The sequence below is a fragment of the Lissotriton vulgaris genome, chromosome 4_1, assembly GCF_964263255.1.
Source record: "Lissotriton vulgaris chromosome 4_1, aLisVul1.2, whole genome shotgun sequence".
Taxonomy (NCBI): Eukaryota; Metazoa; Chordata; class Amphibia; order Caudata; family Salamandridae; genus Lissotriton; species Lissotriton vulgaris.
Window position 1 is genome coordinate 62,822,760 of NC_141691.1, and position 17,902 is coordinate 62,840,661.

General features: G+C 52.3%; 1 protein-coding gene across 4 annotated transcripts in view; it reads right to left on the reverse strand.

The window, feature by feature from the left end:
• Window positions 1-17,902, reverse strand: part of RAB41 (RAB41, member RAS oncogene family) — a 438,287-nt gene that overhangs the window by 405,669 nt on the left and 14,716 nt on the right. The window lies entirely within an intron of this gene.

Consider the following 17,902-nt stretch of genomic DNA (forward strand, 5'->3'; position numbering starts at 1 on the left):
ATGAGGGCCACCGTTTTGCCACGCTCCAGGAGGGCCCTGATGTCATCGGAAGCTACCACCAGGGCAGTTTCTGTGCTGTGGTTGGCTCGAAGTCTGGATTGGGAGGGGTGCAGAGGGTTCTGGTGCTCCAGGCGATGGGTGAGTTGCCATTTGCTAGTTTTCTCAAGGACCTTTGCTGGAAATGGAAGCAGAAAGATGGGCCTGTAGTTCTAAAATTCGGCTGCGTCAGCAGATGTATTTTCAAGAGCGGTCTCACTTCAGCGTGCTTTCAGTCCTCGGGGAAGGAGGAAGATGTGATGGAGGATTTTCAGGACCTTTCTGAGATCCTTCCAAGGCTGAAAAAGGGGTGGGGGTCCGTAGGTGCACCCTAGTGCACAGAGTTAATGATGGAGATGGTGTCTAGCATGGTGAGGAGGTCCTACTGGGTGCGGAGGTGTTTGGGGTTTGTGGGTGGGTGCTGGTTGATAATGTCGGCAGTAGAGTGTTGGGGATTAGACTTTTTCGGAGATGGCCAAAATCCTTTAGTGGTAGAAATCCTCTAATTGTGTTGCACAGTTCTTGGGAGGGTGTGATGTTGTTCTCTGCAGCAGTAGGTTTGGAGAATTACTTCATGATGGCCAAGAGTTCCTTGCAGAGATTTGAACTGGTTTCAATACAGTGTGCTAGGGTGGTGTTCTTCATTTCTTTCAGGCGGTGGTGGTATGGTCTTGCAAGCACGGCTGTCTAAGTGTTGCACCACTTCCTTTCTAGTTACCAGCTGATGCACTTGCTGGATTTCAATTCCTTAGTGGAGCAGCTGGCTCTTTTGTTTGATCCTTTGATATTGGCTGTCTTTATGGGGATGACTGTGTTGGCGCATTCTGGGATCCACTGGGAGACTTTTTTGCTGCTTGTTCTGGGCCAGTGTTAAGTTTGGGAGGTGGGAGCAGAGAGCACTGTTCCACTGGCCTTCTGATATCCTTTTCCTTTCTCTGCAAATGGAGCTGGGAGGCACAATGCCAGCGTTGGTGGGTCTTGAGATGGTTACGTGGATGCTGATGTGGTCGTCTAGGTAAGCTGTGTGGTGTGACAGTACTTGAGTGTCACTGGAAGTGAAGAAGGGGTTGAGTGTATGTCCTGCGATATGGGTAGGGTCAATGACCAGTTTGTTTAGACCAATTTTGTTCATTCTCTCCAGGAGGTTAGCTGTGCTGGCATCGCTAGGTTCACTGAGGTGGAAGTTGAGATCCACTAGAAAGATTTAGTGATCGGAGTCTATGGCGTTTGGGGTGATGAGGTCTAGGATGGCAATGCAGAAGCTGGGGCGTGGTCCTGGTGGACTGTAGGCTAGAGTGCCTTTGATGGTGCTTTTTCTGTCTGTGTGTAGTTGAAAGTTGAGATGTTCCATAATCGGGGTTTGGTCTTCTACTGAGGTAGTTCATCGGATGGTGTCCTTGTAGCTGTGGCTATTTCACCTCCGTGTTTGTTGGTTCTGTACCAGTGTATTATTTGTATCCTTTAGGGGTAGCAATGGTGATGTTTAGTGCAGAAGGGGGTTCAGCCAGGTCTCTGTGAGAAAGATGACGACAGGAGTGAGGGATAAGACTGTGCCCTAAATCTCCATGGCATGTTTGCTGAGTGATCGTGCATTGAATACGATGCATTGGAGGTTGACTGAAGTGGTCTTGCCGTAGTAGACGCGGTCGTGTTTGCGGAGTCTCTGGTGTTGCGGTCTGCTTTGGTCCTGAAGGTGAAATGTCAGTGTCGGCAGGAGAACGGGCCTCTGGTAGTGCGTAAGGATGTGCAGCAGCAGTCGTTGTTGAGGTGGGATTCTGGGCTTGGAGGTCAGCGGCAGTGTAGTTGCCAAGCGGGTGGGGGGAGCCAGGGTTCCTGACACTGGGCGTAGTTCAGGTTAAGAGAGGCGTGCCTTTGGTACATCAGCGTTGCATGGCCACACAGCAGCCTCCATAAGTAGTCGTGAGTGGGGCTGGGCAGGAGGGCAGGGAGCGGGATTGGAGAATTCCTTCACAACCGCGTGGGAAACAGTGAAAAAACGGCGAGCAGATATGGGCAAAATAAACAACAAAAAATGACAAGCGGGGCAAAGTAAAATACAGTAAATCACAGTACTTACAATGTTGCCACAATAAATGGAGAACAATGTGACAAAACAACAAACAGGAAAAGCCCTCACCCGACCAGCGGATTCAAGGTGAGCTTGAGGACTGTGTCAGCGTCACAGTGCCTCTACGTTATCACGAGCAACAGTGGGGGAATGGAGTGCATGACCTAGAAGGTCAAGGGCTACTGTTGGAGCCGTGCATCAGCCTCCATAAGTAGTCTTGGGAGCAGGAAGCAGCGAGGGAAACGGCAAAAAACACAGACAGCAGAGATGGGTAGCATAAACCACAAAATGAGAATGTGGGGCAAAGTAAACTACAGTACTTAGAATGTGGGCACAATAAAAGGGCAATGATGCCAGAAAAACAACAATGCAGGAAAAGAGTCACCAGAAAAGTGGGCTCAAGGCGGGCTAGAGGACTGTGTCAGCTGCATAGGGCCTATGCGCTATCAGGAGCAGCAGTGGGGTTCAGCGTGCTTGAGATGTGAGGTCAAGGGCTACCTTTCAGAACACCACTGAATTCTTGTCCCCCAAATGTGCCTTCCTTTTTATTATCCGCCCGTGCATCAGTGGAGAATGGATCTCTATGAAGAGCATATTCTTCAACATTATGCAGCACAGGCACAATGGTTTATTAGAACAATTCTGACGCTGGCATTAAAAGATAGGGCACATCAGCAATGACCTCAAATAGAAAAAACTGAAGAGTACTGTGGAGAAGGTATTTTACACATGGACAGATGAACTACAGTATATCCCATTTCAACACTTGTGTATCCGCTGTGTAAGGAACTGACTGCATTGTGCAGCTAAATGTAAATATGCAATGGTGGTATGTAGCGCTCCTGCACCATAAGGCATTAGAGTGCTTTGCAGAGGACATAAATCATATTAGCAGTCCGAGAGGAGCGTTGGGTGCTAGCCAGCCAATCGAAGGCTTTCTTTGCTGGCTATATTTAACGCTCCAGAGCCATAAAGGAAGCATTCTGTGTTGCCAGATCCCAACATCTCTCCAGAGTACTGTGGGCCCAGGAAGCGGAGCAGGGGGTGTCTAACACTGAAGAGGCTCAGGGAATGCCATGAGAAAACGGGAACCCTTTTATGCTGGTTTTAAGGCAAGAGACTGCTACTACTCACACAGCACTCCCTATACTGTGTTGTGGTGGCAGGAGAGACTGTGTTAATAGACACACTGTCCTTACCTGCAGGATAATAACGACTTTTAACTGTATCCACACCACAAAGCACCCTTGAGCAGTGGATGCTTATAGCGAGTACAAAATGTTTCTTTGGAAATTACGTAATATGGGACAAAGGGGGCCGCGGGGGTCTGTTCATTGGACTCTCTGCCCATTTGGTATTTTTGTGAAGCACTGGTAGGAACTGACAAAAAGAGTGCAAGCATTAGAAGCAAAATTCAAAGTGAGCCACTAGACTGCAGTATGTCATTTCGTCTTTTAGAAATAAAGCCAGTTTTTGTGAAACTCAAACCTTCCCGTTTAGGGGGGAACTTTTTGATTGTTGATATTTTGTTTGTGAATAAATAATGTATTTTACAATCTGTCAATGTGTTTGATATGCCCTTAAATCTGATTTGGGAGTATTGTTGTGGCTAAAACTGTACAGATTATTTAGGGTGGGTTCATAGGATTCCACTTATGATTCAGTGGGAGTTCAGAGAAGTCAGAAGGTTAAGAGCCTCCAACACAGAGACTCCCCAAATCGAAGATAATAGGCAGATGTCCATGTGCAAGAACAAAGGACAGGCACCAAGCCAAGGTATCCTCACTGCATCAATCCTAAGGGCTTGTCCAAGCAAATGCTTGGAACCGGGAGCATCAGCTTGCCTGCAACGTCTATGGTTCGGCAATGAATCTTAGCAGCAGCAAGGACAAATTTGGATGCATCCACTGGCGAGAATTCTCAGAAGGATAGAGCAGAAGGGCTGACCTGGTCTGAATGGATAGATACCCTCATAAAACCCTTCTATTGTAGTCACGATAAAAAACAATGACCTGCTATATGGTAGTAGCCACCATGACCATCGTTCAAACAGATGCCAAGCTTAATAGCACCACAGGCTGAAGATTCACTCACCACCAACTTAAATCCCTTTGAGAGTGGCAGAAAAAAGAGTAATATCGATCAAGGAATCTGGAGTTTTAGTGAGGGGCTCAAAATGAGATAAAGGGGTGAAAATGTATGCAATCCAGTCATCCATAATAGGTCCAAGACAACAGAGATCCACACTAGATTTTCAGAATACCCACTCCGACTCAATTAAATGGAATTCATACACAGTCAGTTGTAATCCTACTGTTTCAGTTTTGGCATATCTTTAATTGTCAATTGTATAATCCTTTCACAAAGGATATACATGGCAGCATTTGTGTGCTGGGTATTATGGGAAATTGACCCAAAGTGTCTTACTAGAGATTTAAACAGTTCCGAAGCCTGTTTATCAGTGCCCCCCTGGGTTACAGATCTGTCAGCTTAAACTATACTGCTGCTTTTTAACTCGTTTGACAGGTAGAGCAGAATATTGCTCTTCTTACAATTACATTAACAATTACATCCCCAGCAATTCATTTTAGTCAGATAATGTGAGGCCGGTCATCAATAAGGTTATCTGTACAATCAGACCTCAACATAAAACCTGGCTCGTAGGTATTAAAACGAAACCCCTAGCCAAACTCAAACTTATGGAATTCAATGTACTAACCAAAACCAGAACTGAAGAAGCTTTGGCCCTTTATATGCCTAGCAGCAGCTAAGGTCTCTATATTTCAACATCTCATTGAGAAAACAACATCGGACCTTCAAGTTCTCCATAAGATTGCTTTGCACAATGACACCATCTATACTGTTTGGGCTTTACAATGAAGACTGAAAAGTGGAAGGGTGAGCAAGAAACACAATGTCAAGTCAAGTCAAGTCAGAAAATTTATATAGCGCGCTACATACCCAGAGGGTCTCAAGGCGCTTGAGGAGGGGAAGGGAGTTACTTGTCGAATAACCAGGTTTTAAGTTGCTTTCTGAATGCTAGGTGGTTCTGTGTGAGACGTAGGTGGATGGGGAGTGAGTTCCAGGTTTTAGCTGCGAGGTAGGAGAAGGATCTACCTCCCATGGTGGTTTTATTGATGCGGGTAATGGTAGCAAGGGCTTGGTTGGAAGATCGTAGCTGGCGAGGGGGGTGTAGAAGGAAAGTCGTGTGTTGAGGCATTCGGGTCCAAGTTCGTAGAGTGCTTTGTGAGCGTGGGTTAGGAGTCGGAAAGTAATCCTCTTATTGACGGGGAGCCAGTGGAGGTTTTTCAGGTGGCTAGAGATATGGTCTTAGCGTGGGATGTCTAGTATGAGTCTGGCTGATGCGTTCTGGATGCGTTGGAGTTTTTTCTGGAGTTTTGCGGTGATACCGGCGTATAGGGTGTTTCCGTAGTCCAGGCGACTTGTAACCAGTGCATGGGTGACTGTCTTTCTGGTTTCGGTGGGGATCCAGCAAAATGTTTTTTTGAGCATGCGGAGGATGTTGAAGCATGAAGATGAGACTGCGTTGACTTGTCTGTTCATCGAGAGAGAGGAGTCCAGGATGATGCCCAGGTTTCGTGCGTGGTCCGTCGGGATGGGTGCTTTTCCAAGGGCCTCTGGCCACCAAGAGTGGTCCCAAGCAGAGGGGGAGGTGCCTAAGATAAGGACTTCTGTTTTGTCTGAGTTCAGTTTCAGACGGCTGTGCTTCATCCACTCTGCTACTTCTTTCATGCCTTCATGTAGGTTGGTTTTGGCGGTGTTGGGGTCTTTGGTGAGTGATAGGATCAGTTGGGTGTCGTCTGCATAGGAGATGATGTTGAGGTTGTGTTGGCGAGCGATGGTCGCGAGGGGGCTCATGTATACGTGGAAGAGGGTGGGGCTGAGTGAGGAGCCTTGGGGTACGCCGCAGATGACTTCAGTGGCCTCGGACTTGAATGGTGGGAGGCGGACTCTCTGGGTTCTTCCGGTGAGGAATGAGGTGATCCATTCCAGAGCTTTTCCTTGGATCCCGGTGTTATTGAGGCGCTGTAGGAGAGTGCTATGGCAGACTGTGTCGAAGGCTGCGGAGAGGTCGAGGAGGATGAGGGCGACTGTGTCTCCGTTGTCTAGTAGAGTTCGAATGTCGTCTGTTGCTGCGATGAGAGCGGTCTCCGTGCTGCGTTTGGCTCGGAAGTCGGACTGTGAAGAGTCGAGGGATTTGTTGCTTTCGAGGAAGGCGGCGAGCTGGTTGTTGACGGCTTTTTCGATGACTTTGGCCGGGAATGGTAGGAGCGAGATGGTGCGGTAGTTTTTGAGTTCGGTGGGGTCCGCTGTGGGTTTTTTCAGAAGGGCGCTGAGTTCGGCGTGTTTCCAGCTTTCCGGGAAGGTGGCGGAGTTGAGGGAGCAGTTGATGACGTCTCGGAGGTGTGGTGCTATGATGGAGTCTGCTTTGTTGAAAATGTGGTGAGGACATGGGTCTGTGGGGGATCCTGAGTGGATGGAGTTCATCAGGCGGATGGTGTCCTCGGTGGAGATTGGGTTCCAGTTATTAAGGATGTTCGAGGGGGGTGCAGGTACGGCAGAAGATTGGGTGGGATGGTCTCCGGGTTGGATGTCGAAGCTGTTGTGAATGTCTGCAATTTTGTTGTGGAAGAATGAGGCTAGGGAGTCGCAGAGGGCTTGAGAGGGGGTGATGTCGTTGGAGTTGGCTGAGGGGTTGGTGAATTCTTTGACGATATTGAATAGTTCCTTGCTGTTGTGGGCGTTGTTGTCTAGTCGGTCTTTGAATGCGGCTTTCTTGGCAGTCCTGATCAGTTGGTGGTGTATGCGGGTGGCGTTTTTGAAGGCGTCCCTGGTGCTGGTGTTTGGGTCTTTTTTCCAGGCCTTCTCCAGGGAGTGACAGAGTTTCTTGGATTTCTTAAGATCATCATTGAACCAGGAGGCGTTTTTGCTGCCAAGTTTGATTTGACGTTTTTTCGGCGGTGCTAGGATGTCGGCGCTGTTGGATAGCCAATGGGTGAGGTTAAACGCTGCTTGGTCGGGGTTTGAGGAGTGGGCAGGTGGGTTTTGAAGAAGCGATGAGGAGATCTGGTCGATGGTGATTTTGTTCCAGTTTCTTCATAGGGTGGGTTGAGGTCGGTTGTGAGTGGTGGTTTTATTGTAGAAAAAGTGTACGCAGCTGTGGTCCGTCCACTAGAGGGTAGTGGTGTGACTGAAGGAGACATGTTTGCTGGAGGTGAAGATGGGGTTGAGTGTGTGACCTGCGATGTGGGTGGGCGTAGAGACAAGTTGTTTGAGTCCGAGGTTGGCGAGGTTGTCCCGAAGGGAGGTGGTGTTGCTGTCGTTGCTCTTTTCCAGGTGAAAGTTGAGGTCTCCCAGTAGGATGTATTCCTCGGAGGGGAGGGCGTGTGGGGTGATGAAGTCGGTGATAACGTCGCTGAATTTTGCACGGGGTCCTGGAGGCATGTAGAGGAGAGTGCCTCTGAGTGTGGTCTTGGGGTCGGTGTGGATCTGGAAGTGAAGGTGTTCGGCGCTAGCTAGGTTGACGTCTGAGCTGGTTGAGATGCGGATGGAGTTCTTATGGACGATAGCGATGCCTCCTCCTGTTTGGTCGATGCGATCCTTACGGATGATCTTGTATCCTTCCGGGATGGCAATGGTGATGTCAGGGGCAGATGAGGCGTTCATCCATGTTTCTGTCAGGAAGGCGACGTCGGGAGAGATGGTGTCTAGTAGATTCCAGAGTTCGATGGCGTGTCTGTGGACCGAGCGGGTGTTGAGCAGGATGCATTTTAGGTGGTTGGTGTCAGGTCTCTGCTTGGTGTCGGTGGATGAGGAGTTGGTTTTGGTGCCGTTGAACTTGCAGGAGTTGCATGAGAAGGGTCCATGGGTGTGTCCAGGAGCGGCTTGGACGCAGTTGGGGGAACGGCCGGGGTTAAGGGCTAGGAGGGTGGTGGCATCGTAAGTAATGCGGGGGAGGTGGGAGGTACGAGGGCCAGGGGGTCTGGCGCTGGGCGCGGTCCAGGCGCGGACGGGCGTAGACGGGCTTACCTTTGGCGCAACTGGGGCGCAACTGGGGCGCAACTGGGGCGCAACTGGGGCGCAACTGGGGCGCGAACGCTGCGCGTGGACGCTGCGCGGAAGCTCATCGGTCATATATGGATAGTGGAGGGGGAGGGGCGAGGGCGGCTCAGCTGGGAGGCGGGGCGGGCTCACGAGGCAGAGGACAACAACAATACTAACAACATGGCAGCGGGGGGGGGGGGAGGGCAGAGCACAGCGCCGGGGGTAATCGCGTTTACAAGTTCTACTTAATGCAGCGGAAGCCAAGCGAAGCAGCGCTCAGGGCAATGCACAATAAACAATTTAGTGGAGGAATGCAGATTCTAAACGATACCACGTCTCGGCAAGCAGGTTGTGGAGCGACCTCTCAGCACCGGAGCGATGAGGGGATCACAGCGCTTCCAGGTATGGGAACGCTGTATATAGACAGTGGGAGGGCGGCTCAGCTGGGAGGCGGGGCGGGCTCACGAGGACGAGGACAACAGGTACGTGGGGACACTACATGTGTCCCCTGGGCCACTTTAAAATGTTGGGGCTCCCAAAGTCCCTTTCAGACAGCCCTTTCATGGAGGTCTTTCCAACATGAAAGAGCGGTCAGAAAGGGGTATCGTAATCCTGACTGCAGTGCCTGCTCAGCACCATAGCCATTCAAGGGATAGAATTCCGACTGACGCCCTGATGAGATCTCAGATCACGCCAGAGGTGGTTGTCTTTGCCCCACAGAGGGCCCGACCACTTGCATCATATTGCGGCGGTCGGACCAAAGGACTTTCAGTCAATCGGACGGACAGTCCGACTGACATCATAATCAGGCCCTAAGTGTAAAGGGTATGCTCAGACGTAGGTTCTGTGCTCAGATCACCAGTGGAACCAAGCTGCACCCAACTGAAGAGGCTCAAATAACTGAATTCGGTCTTGAGTTGCTTGTGTTTCAGTTCTGAGAGGATTGGGCTGTACAGTTCACACTGGAGCAGGATCAACGTGGATTTGCATATGGCAGGGTCTAAATCGGAGGTAGCATTGTGGGCAAAAACATGATGGGACTGCGTTGCAGCTCATGTAATTACCAGTGGCTTAAATTAATTCAAGCATTTAATCCAACATTTTTTTTCTACAATCTAAACACAGCAAACTGGCTGAGCAGACGTGATCCGCATCGGCTCCGCCGCCACAGTGCCGTGTCGCCGAGATTCGGAGGGCTAACCAACTAGGTGATCAGCAATCCTAAGAGCCTGCGGCACCGGGAACGCAGCAGTGCCAAGTTTGTGCCTTGCGGCGGCCGGAGAGTCAACGAACCAGACACCAAGTGAGACGTGGATGCTGAGGCAAGAGGGCGACCGTGACCCTCGAAACAGTGTAAACTGAAGCACATCGGGCAGAAACAGCAATTTACCACCAAGCCCTGAGGATATTACACATTATCCATACCGCAAGACTCATTGTAGGCAGCCGGAGACGCACGTACCTCGTGGCAAAGTGACGAGCATGGGCAGGCGTTAAGAGAAAGCTGGAGAAGTGAGTGGGCCTGTCTGCCACCTGCCGACCCGATTAGACAGCCCGCAAGTGACTGGTTTGAGAAGAGAGGTCGAGTATCAGCAGCTGAGACAGGCATAACAGCAGAATGGGATATAATGAGACCCTTGAGCAGCAGGACTTAGGAGATTAGACTTAGCACCAGTACATCAGGAAGAAGACGCCTGACCTTAAGATGGCGGCTTTACCTCAGCAAAAATGTGGTAAAACGCGCTTGGGAGATCCACAGCAGTGTGATGTCCACAGGGGTATTGAAGACCTCAATCGGTTTTGTGTGAGAGGGTGCCCATGCAGGAGCAGAGCTCCTCCGCAGCCTTCGAAACCTATTCTCTGGGGCTGTTCTGTGATTCAGCCAAACCATATACTCTTAAGTGCATTACAACCTCGCGGTAAATGCTAACTTTGGAACGGCTGCACGGAAACATGTTGTGCTTGCTGTCAAACACTTTGGAATCCTACCCCCCCGTCACTTCTAGTAGCGGGGGTAGAATTCCACCCTTCTCGAGGGAGAGACATATACACACCGGTATACCCGGTACCAGTTTAAAAGAGCCCTGGCATCACACACTGAATGCTGCAGTCACAGACACGAGTCTGGCCTCCTGCTGCTGGACAAAACTCGGCAGGGGAGGCCTGGACAATAAGTTTCCGATTGACCACCTCCCAGACAGGCTTTAGTGTATTGGGGCTGGGTGGGAGCACTCCAAGAGTGCCTTGAAGTCAGCACTATAGGCACATTTGGTGTCCTTGTGCATAGCCCAGTTCAAATCGGTTGAGGAGCTACCAGCCCCTGCTTTGGCACGAAACTGGACAAAGGAAATAGGTGTACCCACCCCTCTTTCCAAGCCCTCCCATAGGTGGGTCCCCAGAGTATGTCCAACCCCTTCCTTGGGTATAAGAAAGGAACCCCTGACTACAGGACTTTAGATTACACCTGGATGAACCCTGAAACTGAATCCTGGAACTTCAACGATCTGCATGACGCTAGATGACTGAAGAATCTCCCTTGGAGTAAAGGAGTTACTCCCCTGCTTGGCAGGCACCAAAGACGCATCTGACCAGTCTGAATCTCCGAAGCTCCCAACGGACTCTGAAGTAATTGCAGCCCAGGAGGTGGACTTCCAGACTTCTAGAAGGCCACACTAGTCCCCAGTAAAGCTGAGACCTGCAGCCCTCGTGAGTACCATGGAACTGGAACCCCTGGACACTGTGCACATTTGCAAGTGCATCAGCTTCTCGACGTCCCTGGAGGCTGTGCATTGGGTTACTTGTAGCCCAGGCCCCAAGCAGCACTCAGCAGCAGATAGCCATTGAAATCAACGGCGATTCCTGTTAAACCTGTCAGACCTAGGGTGGTCTTTGCCTATTTTTTTTTCGCCCTTGCCTTATTTTTCCCACCTTCTTTTTGTTGGCCTTAGGTCTCTGGGCACCTTCCCATTGCTAATCAATGCTAAGGTGCAGGTGCTCTCTTCCCCCAAAATGGCTGCCACTGACCCCTGCTACCGCAGTGTGGTCTTGTTAGATGCACTCTAGTAGCCAGGAGCTGGCTGGAACCCCTAAACATTGTAGCAATGCCAGCCTGCCCATAGCTAGAGTGAGAAGCTCCTGGAACCTTCCAGAATAGGTGAGTGGTCACCAACTGCCAACTGCCACTAAAAAAGAAAAGGGAGGGAAACTTTCTAGTCAGTTGGGGCATCACTGACCTGGGGGACCCTACCCAGGAGACTTAGGCGGTAGGGCCTAGTCAAGAACCTATACTACTGGGGGTGACAGGGTTTAGGCGCTGCCCACCAAGCTGAGTAAGGAACACTGAACTAGCCCACTGATCTGGCCCGGCGGGAGGGGAACCCAGAGACAACCTGAAGTGACCTGCTGAGGAAAGCCTTCAACTCAACCCCTCCTCAAGAAACCAAGGGACTGTAACCTACCAAGGGCGCAGGAACCACCAAGCTCCAAGAACAAATCCAACTACCAGGACTACTGGGGATCAAACAGGTACAGGACTGTGTCCCTTCTGCGTCCCTCATCTGGGCCTGCGCTGACCTGCCTAACCCCCTTTGCTGTCCTACATCATCGCCCATGTGGTGCTGCTTGCCCTGCCTACCCAGCGCCCCTAAGCACTGTGACTCTTTCGCGCGGCATCCCCCGACTAACCGTTGCAGCCTGGGCTCCCTTGAGGGTCCTTTAAAGAGCCGCCTATTTCCCCCCCGAGCGCTGTGGCGATTGCTGCCGATCACCGCGGCCCAGCCCGATTGTGAAGGGATCCCGCGGCGGCCTGCGGAGCTTGAGGAAGGCCGACGCGTATTTCAGTCAGGCTTTGCTAGGCCTGGAGCTTCTGCCGACCTGCCTCACGTGACGGGGGCGTCTGAAGAGACTCGGCCCCCACCGCGCTCCTATTGGACGCCGATGATGCGCCCCCGCAGGCCGCACTGCTATTGGCGGCTGCGGGTGCACCTCCTCCCTGCCGCAGCCTGATTGGTCCTGGGCCCGAGGAAGCCTCTGGAGGCCCGAGACCGCGAGAGGAGCCGGCACGAACGTTCCGGAGGAGCCCGAGAGCCCCCACCTGCCAGGTAGGGCCCCCGGAGGGCCTGAAAACCACCGGAAGGCCCACCGGAGGGCAGGGGATCCTCCCTTCCTGCCAGAGTCAACACAAGGGCTCCTGTGGGAGCCGAAGAGACCAGGTAACCCCTGGGGAGTCAGGCGTAAGACCAAAGGAGGCCCAGAGTTCGCCCCTCCCCTGGGGCACATTGTGGTTGGGCCCCGTTGGCCCTTGTTAGCCCAAAGAGAGCCCCCCTGAACTGGGCTAAGACTCTGGTAGGCCCCTGGATCCGGGGCTAGTTAAGTTAACCCCTGCCTGGGGTAAAGTTGAACACCGGACCCTGTGGCTTTATGAGTGGTCCATTCTGGAGATCTGATCTGCTCCTTTTAGGCCGGATAGGTGGTTTACTCATGCCTGATGCGATGGTTATTCCTGCCTGATGCATGGTCTGCTCACCTACTGAAATGGTTATTCTGGCCTACTACAATCTTTCATGAATGGCCACAGTTAGCTCCTAGGTTGCTCCTGTGATGAAATTATTATTGCTCAGTAAAGAAATGTTCTTCGAATGTCTCTATAAGGAATTCCTTGCAGGTGCTGACTGGGAGCAAGGCTGATGCCAGGCCCACAGTTTTTTACTATTTACTATTTATCCATTTATGTATTTATGGCTGAGCAATGCAGAACATGCGCTTTTAAGAAAAGGTAACAAGTTATCACTACTGTGGTTTTCGATTGCCCTGATCTTGCTCTTAGATAAAACTTATTTATTTGAATCAAACATAATGGTGTGGTCTCTCTTTGCGTGCATTTGTTGTCTCAGTGGATGCGTGTGCTGGGCAGTCACTTAACACCTGAGCTTCGGGTGCCTACCCGCTCAGGCCAAGCTACCCTGCGGGGAGCTGGTGAACCCAGTTCCTACTTTTGGTGGCGAGCGGTGGGATCAGGACCTGTGACTGTACAGCACCCTCCAGTGAGATAGAGTGCGCTGCAATTAGACTAGACACCTATCGTGCGTGCAAGCATAATTAATTGACCCCCCACTGTCTAGCCTGTGTGTCTAGAGACCTGTTTTGACCTAATCCTGCTACTTACGTCCTAATATCTTTCCTTTATTTATCTGTGTCCCCACCTGTCAGAATGGAGTTCCAGCTGGCCAACCTTGAGGAGTATATGGTGGTGCAGTTAAGGGAATTTTGTCAGGGGATGGGGGTGCCGGTTGGGCGGAGAGCTGCAAAGGAGGAACTCCGTACCGCCTTGAGGGCATGGGTAGGAGCCCACCCAGAAGGGAGAGGGGATGGGGGACAGGAGGGGCAGGGTGCACCAGGGGAGGTGGGCACTCCAGAAGACCCAGGCCTACTCAACATTGATGTGCCTGACAATGTGTTGCCAGGAAGACGTTCCTGGGCAGGGCGTAGTGTATCTAGGGGGAGTGCGTCATCGCAGGAGTATGAGGACAGGAGGGAGGAGAGGCTATTGAAGTGGGAGCTTGCCAAGCTAGAGCACGAGAGGGAGAGAGAAAGGGAAGATAAAAAGCTCGCATTGGAAGAAAAAAGATTAGCAATGGAGGAGAGGAAGTTGGCGCACGAGCTTCAGCTTAAGGAGTTGGAGCTTAGAGCCTTGCAATTGAGTGCGCCAGGAAGTCCCAATGGTTGCAGCATACAAGGGGCTCAAAACAAGCCTAGATTTTGGTTACCCAAGGAGGTGATAGCGAGCTATACTAAGGGGGATGACATCGCCAAGTGGTTGGAGGCGTATGAAGTGGCCTTGACAGCCCATGGGGTGCCGGAGAAACACTGGGGAGGTGGCCTGTATCGTTACATACCTCCCAATGTCAGGGACACCCTCATGTACTTGGATAAGGCGGATCAGTTCAGGTATTCCCCCATGAAGGAGGCGCTTCTTAAAAAGTTTGGCCTCAATCCCGAAAGGTATCGCCAAAAGTTCTGTGGCAGCCATAAGCTGTCCACGCAGAATTGGGTGGATTTTTTGATTATGCCCGTAAGGCTCTGGATGATTGGGTGCGTGGCAGCGAAGTGCACGATTATGAGGGCCTGTACAATTTATTTTTGAGAGAGGACCTCTTGGATAAGTGTTTTCCGGAGCTGCGCCAACATCTGGTGGACCGCAAGCTAACTGATCCCCGTGAGCTTGCGGAGGAGGCGGATACTTGGGTTATCACCCGGGTGTCACACAAGGGTCCCAGGGGAGATGGCCCGAAAAGCGGACAGGGCGTCCCCCAGAAGAAAGAGTGGGGAGATAAAAAGAAGGAGTTCTCACAAGGCCCACAAACTAGACAGTTTGGGAGAGGAGTAGGTACCCCACCTCAGTCCAGTTCCCCAAAGCCCACTCACCCTGACAAGAGTCACCAGCCAAGAATTGTCCGGTGCTATGAATGCGGGGAGGTTGGACACTACAAGGGGGATCCCCAGTGTCGCAAGAAACCCCCAGCCCCCACAGGTGGCAAGAGTCCCGGGGTGGCTAGTCTAGCGCTTGGGGTGGAGGGGGAGTGGACAGGCCTGACCCTGGTTTCACTTGGGGACAGAGAGTTGGTCCCAGTGACGTCCTTACCATCGAACACTGCTAAGTACCAGCAGAGGGTGAGGTTAATGGGGAGGAGGTGGAGGCTCTGAGGGACACAGGTGCCAGCATGACCACCGTAGTAAGGCGGCTGGTGTCCCCTGAGCAGGTAGTATCTCATGTGTTCCATCCGGCAGGGTTGGCTGACGGTAGTCTGAGCTACTATCCCATGGCTCAGGTTCCCTTTGAGTGGGGAGGAGTGAAAGGCCCATTGAGAGTTGCGATAAGCCCTGCCTTGCCTGTGGACTGTCTGCTAGGAAACGACCTGGAACATACCGCCTGGAAAGAAGTGGAGTTTAAGGCCCACACTGAGATGCTGGGGTTACCAGGGTGGACTTGCGTGGTCATGAGATCCATGGCTGCCCGGCAAGAGACTCAACCTGGGTTGGAGCCTGAAAATACGGCCCAACCCAATGCTGGTCCTGAAGAGGAGAATGTTGTGAAGGACGCACCCAGTGTGATGGATGGGGAGCCTGTGAAGGTACCCCCGGAGTCCGTGGAGGTGGATGTTGTTCCCGTGGGGGACTTGCCTACCCTTACCGAGTGGCATGTGGAAGGAGGGCCTACCCTGGAGGAATTCTGTCGGGCACAGGAGTGCCTCATGCTTGAAGGCATGCGGCGACAGGCCGAAGCCCAAGCGATCAACCAAGAGACCGGCAGTTACCATGTGTATTGGGAGGACGGTCTCTTCTACAGTGAGCCTAAGATTCCGGTGCATGGATCCTCGAGGGCCTTAGTGGTCCCCCAATGCTACCGGGCCTTTTTATTGGAACTGGCGCATGAAATACCTTTGGCTGGACACCTGGGCCAGGACAAGACCTTTGCAAGGCTAGTCCCACATTTTTATTGGCCCAGGATGAGTTGCCGCTGACACCTACTGCAAGACTTGCCAGGCAAGTGGCAAAACTGGGACTAAAGTGAAGGTCCCTTTGGAACCGCTTCCGGTGGTCGGGACCCCTTCTGAGCGGGTCGGAATTGACATTGTTGGGCCGTTGGACCCTCCGACGTCTTCGGGACACCGCTTCATCTTGATGTTAGTGGACCACGCCACTCGGTACCCGGAGGCTATTCATCTGAGGACCGTTACTGCACCGGTGGTGGCGCGGGCCCTGATGGGGATATTTACCAGAGTGGGATTCCCCACAGTTGTGGTGTCAGATAGGGGCACAAACTTCATGTCGGCCTACATGCAGGCCATGTGGAAGGAGTGCGGAGTGACCTATTGGTTCTCCACTCCTTACCACCCCCAGACTAACGGGCTCGTAGAGCGCTTTAATAAGACTCTGAAGGGTATGATCCGGAGCCTGCCAGAGGACTTGAGGCGGAAGTGGGACATCCTCCTCCCTTGCCTGCTGCTTTCATACCGCGAGGTACCACAGAAGGGAGTCGGGTTCAGCCCCTTTGAGCTGCTCTTTGGCCATCCCGTTAGGGGGCCCCTCAGCCTTGTCAAGGAGGGGTGGGAGAAGACTTTGAAGAAGCTTCCCCCTGATGTCGTCAGCTACATGCTGGCGTTCCGCAGCCAGATGGCCTAAGACAACTTGGAGGCTAGCCAAGCCGTCATGAAGGAGTGGTATGACCGCAACGCTCGGACGGTGGAGTTGGACGCTGGACAGAAGATGTGGGTCATGGAGCCTGGGGAGCTTAGTGCCCTCCAGGACCGGTGGACTGGTATGTACGAGATTGTGGAGCGCCGAGGCCAGACCACCTATGTCGTTGATTTGAAGACCCTCCGACAGCCCCATCGGGTGCTCCACTTCAAACGCCTGAAGCCTCACCATGAGCGACCTGAGCTTGCTCTCCTCATGGTGACAGATGGGAGCGAGGAGGAGGAGAGGGAGTCTCTTCCTGACCTTCTGGCGGCCCAGGAGAAGGATGGTTCAGTGGAGGGAGTTGTCCTCTCCCCATCCTTGACCCCAGAGCAACAGAGGGACTGCCGCCAGGTGTTGGAGCAGTACGCCTCGTTGTTCTCCCTCACACCTGGAATTACACATCTGTGTACCCATGATGTGGACACAGGGGACAGTCCGCCTGTAAAAATCAAGTCTTACCGGCTGTCCGATAAAGTTAAGAACAGCATCCAGGGTGAGGTGGCCAAAATGCTGGAGCTGGGAGCGATCGAACCTTCCAGCAGCCCTTGGGCTAGTCCGGTAGTGTTGGTGCCGAAAGCAGCCCCATCGGGCACCACACCAGAACTTCGGTTCTGTGTGGACTATCGGGGATTGAACTCCTAGACAGATGCTAACCCGATCCCACGGGCAGATGAGCTGATTGACCGTCTGGTAGCAGCCCGGTACCTCAACACCATTGATCTAACATCAGGGTACTGGCAGATTGCCATGGCCGATAGAGCAAAGGAGAAAACAGCGTTCTCCACCCCCCGGGGCCACTTCCAATTTAGAGTGATGCCCTTCGGGCTCAAGAATGCTCCGGCCACCTTCCAGCGGTTGGTAAGCCAGGTGCTGTCTGGCCTGGAGTCCTTCTCAGCGGCGTACCTGGATGACATAGCTGTCTTCAGTAGCACCTGGGAAGACCATCTGCAGCATCTCCAGGAGGTGCTGCAGGCTTTGGAATGTGCTAGCCTGACCATTAAGGCTAGCAAGTGCCAGATTGGAGAGGGATTGTCTACCTGGGACACCTGGTGGGCGGGGGTAAGGTGCAACCCCTCCAGGCCAAAATTGAGACCATCTTGGCCTGGGAGCCCCCCAAAACCCAGACTGAGGTCCGAGCTTTCCTCTGCCTCACTGGCTATTACCGCCGGTTCGTCAAGGGATATGGTACCATCGTAGCCCCCTTGACTGAGTTGATGTTCAAGAAGCAGCCACGAAAAGTGATCTGGACGGCTGCTTGCCAAGAGGCATTCGAAACACTGAAGCACGCGATTTGCACCGCTCCGGTGCTTGCAACACCTGACTTTTCAAAGTAATTTATCGTGCAGACAGACCCCTCTGAGCATGGCATAGGCGCTGTGCTTTCGCAACTCAACAACGATGGCCAAGACCAACCTGTGGCCTTTATCTCCTGAAAACTCCTCCCTCGGGAACGGCGATGGAGTACCATCGAGCAAGAAGCCTTCGATGTGGTCT